Source organism: Mesocricetus auratus, unplaced genomic scaffold (genome assembly GCF_017639785.1).
Source record: "Mesocricetus auratus isolate SY011 unplaced genomic scaffold, BCM_Maur_2.0 Super-Scaffold_100691, whole genome shotgun sequence".
NCBI lineage: Eukaryota > Metazoa > Chordata > Mammalia > Rodentia > Cricetidae > Mesocricetus > Mesocricetus auratus.
Genome location: NW_024429267.1, coordinates 55,990,233 through 55,996,396, shown reverse-complemented (window position 1 = coordinate 55,996,396; position 6,164 = coordinate 55,990,233).

The window sequence follows — 6,164 nt, the reverse complement described above, 5'->3', positions numbered from 1 at the left end:
CCCCATCTCTCATAACACCTCTGTAGTTATGGCCTCGCTGTCCCTTCAGTCTGGAAACAGAACAGAAGCAAACATCTCCCTCCTAAACAAAAGCAGCTCCCACCCAGAGCAGGACACCAGGTAGAGCCAACTGTGGGAGCAGGCTAACAAGGAAAAAAATGTCACGCCACATTTCCCTTAAGATCGTTATCTCCTTCCTGGCCAGTGGCCAGCTTGTGCCTCACATGTGTGAGGCTGGCGAGGAGAGGAGACTGGCCAGCCCTTCCCCCACCGCCTGTGCCGCGATGCCCGGCAGGGGAGGAAGAGAGCAGGGCTTCTGCTTAGCTGCTGTTGGTGGCTACTTCCCAGCATGCCCTGGCTCATCAGCAGTCTGCATCTGATGGCTGCTAAGAGCTGGCTCTGCTACCACGGCACGTTCCTGGCCCACTTTGAGGTCCTCTGTGTTGTTGGCTGATAGGACACCATTCTCCCACCCTTGTTCAGAGATGTGAGTAGTTGCGGACAAGCCTATGATTTATCCTGCTAGTCAGGTTATCTTTAGTGGTTGCTCATGAGCGGCTCGGAAGCTAAGACATCTGGGAGCCCAGAAAGGATTTTACCCAGGCTAGAACTTGTCTCTATAGAAGGGAATCTTAAGGGGCACATGGTGGCTAGCATATGCCAATCCACACGTGTCCTCTAGAGGGCACTGTTGAACAGAGACTAGCCTGTGTACGGGGACAGGTTACTCAGTGCTGTGGTTGTCTTTGTCAAGTATTGCCGGGCAGGGCTACTCCAAATCTGGACCCCAGCCTTCCCATCTTACAGTGAGTGATTTTGTTCAGCATGTGGGAGGCCCCGAGTTCAACTCTCAACACTCACCAGCCCACACGCTTGCACCAAACAAGTGATTCCATAGGGTGCTTTCTTCTGAGATTAAGACCACTATACCAGACATCTTGAATTCTTGGCTTCTCTGTGTCCAGACGCTGAGATGTTGCCGCTCCTCTGGTTAACTGTATCTCTACTTTGACACGGTCCAGAGGGGCCTGGCTCTTATGTCATCCAGGTCCTTTCACAGGTGCAAGCCTGTGTCCTCGGAACTGTGGACCGACATCAGCAGACGACCCATGTCCTCAGTCCTTCTCGGAAGGACTCTGTCCCCTCTGTCTCTGCACAGTCGTGAAAAGCTCTCACAGTAAGGGAACTGGGGGGGGGAGGGCCCCATCCTCAGTGGCGCCTCTTGGCCATCGTATCCCTTTCCTTGACAAACTCAGTCTGCGGAAAGCCCCCTCCCACATCTGGTCCCACCTTTGCACTTCCAGATCGCGTGCCCCATTTTTTTGTAGCTTTCCTACCTGGCTCATGGCTACCCTGCCTGTTCCCTTTGGAGAACTGTTACTGTCTCCCTTTGGAGAAAACCCTTTCCTACCAAAATCTCATATAGATGAGTAGAAGAGAGAGGGTCACCTCACTGTCTCACCACAGCCTCTGTTCTGGTTACCTCCGTGTGACTGTGACTATCATGAGAGAAGGAGCTCAAGACTCCTTTTTCACTTGGGAGGTGCTTATCTGTCTGCCATGTGGACGCTGCGCCTGCGTGGGCCAAAAGAAGGCATCAGTTGGTGCAGCTAGAGTGACAGACCTATGTATGGGAGCTGCCCAGAGTAGGTGCCGGAACAGAAGGGAACTCAGGTGCTCTGGAGGAGCAGCCAAGCCGAGAGCCTAACCGCGGAGCCAAGCCGAGAGCCTAACCGCGGAGCCAAGCCGAGAGCCTAACCGCGGAGCCGTCTCTTCAGCCCCGGTGAAACAACTTTCGAGGAGGAAGGGTTTCTGCTCAGGGTTTCAAATGCTCGTCCCCACGTGTTTCAGCAGAGCGCCATGGGGGTGTGGGGTGTGTGGTGGGTGACGTTTTCCAGCTCTTGACGGTTAGGGAAGAAGGTAAGGAGTGGACTGCAGACCACACACAACTTCCAAAGTTATGCCTCCCGTGACTAGCTTCCTAACTAGGCCCCACCTCCTAAAGTTTCTAGAACCTTTTAAAATAAGACCCCCCAGGTCAGTATCAAATAGTCAACCCATGAAACCCTTGGGGCCACTTCATATTTGAGCTCTAAAGGCGTTGCTAACACTTGGCTTGGTTTGCTCCATTCTTCCCACCTGGCTATCTGCTTGGGTGCCACAACAGCAGACAAGTAGTCTGAGGTTAGGGTGCCAGCGTGGCCAGGTTCTGCACACAGATATGCATCCCCGTTTATCCTCCTCTAGACCTGTAAGTATGGAAGGCCCACCACCTCTCTTGGCTTCCTTGGTGTGTGCGCATGGAGAGAAATTTTTCCTTCCCTCTTCCTATAATGTCACTAATTCCATCTGGAGGGTCTGACCCTGATGAGCATATTTAGGTATGATCTAATTATTGTAGGCATTTTGGACAGATCAGATGGGACAGGTATTCTGGCACTCGGGAGTCACAGAATACTGAGTGTTACACAGCTCAGATGGAAAGGTATCCTGGAGCTCGGGAGCCAAGGAAAACCACAGGCCACAGTAAGCTTAGCAGCTCACAGCCCTACCTCAGGGAGAGGCTTCCCCAGTATATCGGCTCTGCTCCCGCAGGAGAGGGTCTTCTAGCTGGGGATGTTTGCCCAGTGTAGCAGTTTTGCTCAGGCAGGAGAAGGGTTCCTGGTCGAAGTTGCTACAGTTCAGCTCTGCTCCTGGAGTGGAGAGTGGAGAGCCGAGTGTAACAACTCTGCTCTCCCAGGGGAAGGTTTCCCCGGCAAAAGTGTTACAGCCCTGCTTGCTCTGCTCTGCCCAGGGTGGAATCCGCAGCAAAAGGAGGTCTTCACCCAAAGCTCACTGAAGCGGTTTATTGGGAGGGAAGAATCCAGGAGAGTGGCTGCCCTCTGCCAGAGCAGCAGAGGACAGCCTGGTAGCGTGAACAGCCACAAGCTGAACAGACACAGGGTTTATATAGGGCTTCCAGGGTGGGGATTGGTCAGATTTTAGTGCTGAGCTCAGATTGGCTAGAGCTCTGCTCGAGGATTGGTTAGTTTTCTGCACAGGATTAGGGTCAGATTTGGCTCTGGTTTCAGGGCCAAAGTGTGTTTCTTTCTTTGGTCCTTTTTAGCCTTTTGGCTCTAGTTTTAGAACCAGGGTGTGTTTCTTTCACTGGCTCTGATTCCAGGGGCAAAGTGTGTTTCTTTGGCTCTGCTCAGGGTGTGTTTCTTCGGCTGGACCCTTTTCCCTACAATTATGGTCACGACCTCACCTCCACATACCATGACCCAGGGGTAAAAGGTATAGTAAATATGCAACCTGGAGGGAATGCAAACACCCTGCAGCAGCGCTCTTGGTTCCACGGGGGCCTTGTGGTCTGTTGACTCCTCTCCCAGTCTCTCACTTCTCAGGTCACAGGGTAAAGCTGTCCTTCCCACTGCTGCTGAGACAGATTGGTCCTCTCCTTGTTACCAGTGCCTCGCACGTTAATTCTCGCACTCTTTGGCTGTGCCCGACTAGAAAAGCCACACCAGTGTGAACCCAGGCACCTGTGTGGTGGGGGACGGCCTTCTGGGTATGTGTTGTCTCATTGGTTGATGAATAAAGCACTGCTGGCCAACAGGGAAGCAAGATGGGTGGGACGAGGGGTCGAGGAGGATTCTGGGAAATGTAGTCAAGAGTGGAGGGGGGTCACCATGTGATCCTGGGAGGAGACGGAGCAAGTCTGGCATTCTCGGTAAGATAAGGCCTTATAAAAATATAGATTAGTAATTATGGGTTAATAATTAAGCCAGAGCTAGCCATTAAGAAACCACAGCAGAGCGTCCTGCGTGTTCATTTGGGACTGACATTGCTCTGGGACCAGGCTGGCAGGAAGAGTACATGTTACATATGACTTAATTATGCCAATGACTGTCCACTGTGCCAGGTGGTCATCCCAGGCCACTTGACCGACATCATATTGGGAGTAAGACGGTCTCAGGACCTCCCTGTGAGGCTGGCCTTTGCTTTACAGATCCCCGATTGCCATCTCCTGGCTTTTGCTCCACAGAAACCAGGGCCAAAATGACCATCAGTGCTGTATTCTGCTCACATGAGTAGAAAGATCCTCATGCTTACTGGCTTCTTCATACAGCAAGGGAGACAGAAATGGGGATCTAGGGTTTTGTGTGTGTGTGGTGTAATTATATGTGTGCATATGTGTGGCATGTGGGTCAGAAAGTGTCTTAGGGTTTCTGCTGCTGTGTAGAGACACATTTAAGGTAACACGGCAAACACCTTACTCGATAAACCACCTCCCAATCCCTATCGTGTGTGTGTGTGTGTGTGTGTGTGTGTGCGCGCGCGCGCGCGAGCGCGTGCGTGCGTGCGTGTTTAATCAAAAACAAAGCTAATTAACATGTAGAGCTCTTGTATGAAGAAGCTAAGCATCTCTGTGTCATGTGTTCACTGGAACGTCAATCTCAGATGACCTTAGTGCTTTCTGGTGCCTAAAGATGAAGCTAGCAGCAGGACTCACAGGACCAGGGCAGCAGAGACTTGGGGCTTACAGGACCAGGTGGCTCCCCGGCCTGCCTGTTGTCCTTACAACTCGGGGTTTCCACTGTGCCAAATGCCCAGGCCCTCAGCTCCAGCACTTCAGCTGTTAAGATTGGGGAACTCAAGGGAGCCCGAGGGCCTTGGAGCAGCTGCTTCGGTGACCTAGGGACACCCGGGAGGCCTGATGAAGAGAGGTTCTATGTCCCAGACACCAGGAGGATTTCTGTGCCTTCCCAGGTAGGGGAGACTTGAAGCTTCATGAGCTGAGAGTAGCTATAAGGATGGTTCTCTGATAGTGGCTCTTATCTAATAGCAAATTCAGAGAGAGAGAGAGAGAGAGACAGAGACAGAGAGACAGAGAGACAGAGATTGTTTGGGAGTCATGTACCTTCTCTGTCTCTGTCTCTGTCTTACTGTGTGTGTCTCTGTCTCTCTGTGTCTCTGTCTTTCTCTCTCTGTCTCTCCCTCTCTCTTTCTGTGTGTGTGTGTGTGTGTGTGTGTGTGTGTGTGTGTGTGTGTACATGTGGAAGCTAAAGGTCAACACCAGGTATCTTTCTCAATCACTTTCCACCTTATTTTTTGAGACTTGGTCTCATTGGACCTGAAACTCTTTGATTCTGATGGTCAGCTGGTTAGTGAGCTCCAGGGGTTCACCTGTCCCCATCTCATCCCCCTCCCCTATCTGCCCCATCTCATCCCCCTCCCCCACTGCCCCATCTCCTCCCCCTCCCCCATCTGCCCCATCCCATCCCCCTCCCCCACCTGCCCCCATCCCACCCCCCTCCCTCCACTGTCAGACTGGGAATACAGGTGTACAGGGCTGTGGCTGGCTTTCACGAGGTTGCTGAAGATTTGAATTCAGTCCTCTTGCTTATGTGACAGGCACTTTGCCAACTACTGAGCCTTCTCCGTAGCTTCTCATCTTGTTGTATGAGATAAGATCTGTCACTGGGACCTGAGATGTGCCAATCAGGCTAGGCTGACTGTCCAGCTGTCCTCTGGGTTACAACACAAGCTCCCAGCTCTCATATGGGTCCTCTATGACTGTGCTGAGCCCTTGGCCCGCTGAGTTGTCCCCTTGTCTCCTAATTTTTCTCAGCCAGTTTTGCCAGTGTCCTGAGCAGTATTGTGTGCACTGATGGAGATGTCTGACAAGTCTGGTTCCAGCCTCCTTTGTTGTCATTCCTGTTTCTTACCAGGTATCTCTGAGCCATGTCCTAGGGCCAGGGTCAGGGTCCCTCAGGTCCTCTGCTTCCCCACAACAAGTTCAGCCTGGCTCCTGATCCTGTGTTGATTCCCAAGCAAACAGACTGCAGTCTGAGTTCCACTAGCAGAGAAGGGCTCTGGCTCCTGGGGAGGTGGGTCAAACCCGGACAGTTGTACCAAGCTGTCCGATGGAGTACTGTCCTGGAGGTTGAACCCAGGTGTAATGCACAGACAGGTCCCTTGAGGTGCGGGATCAGGGAGGCTTGAAGGACAGCTGACAAAGGGTCAAACCCGGACAGTTCTACCAAGCTGTCCGATGGAGTAGTGTCCTGGAGGTTGAATCCAGGTGTAATGCACAGACAGGTCCCTCGAGGTGCGGGATCAGGGAGGCTTGAAGGACAGCTGACAAAGAGTGGGGTTTCATTTGGAGGGGAAGTACTTTC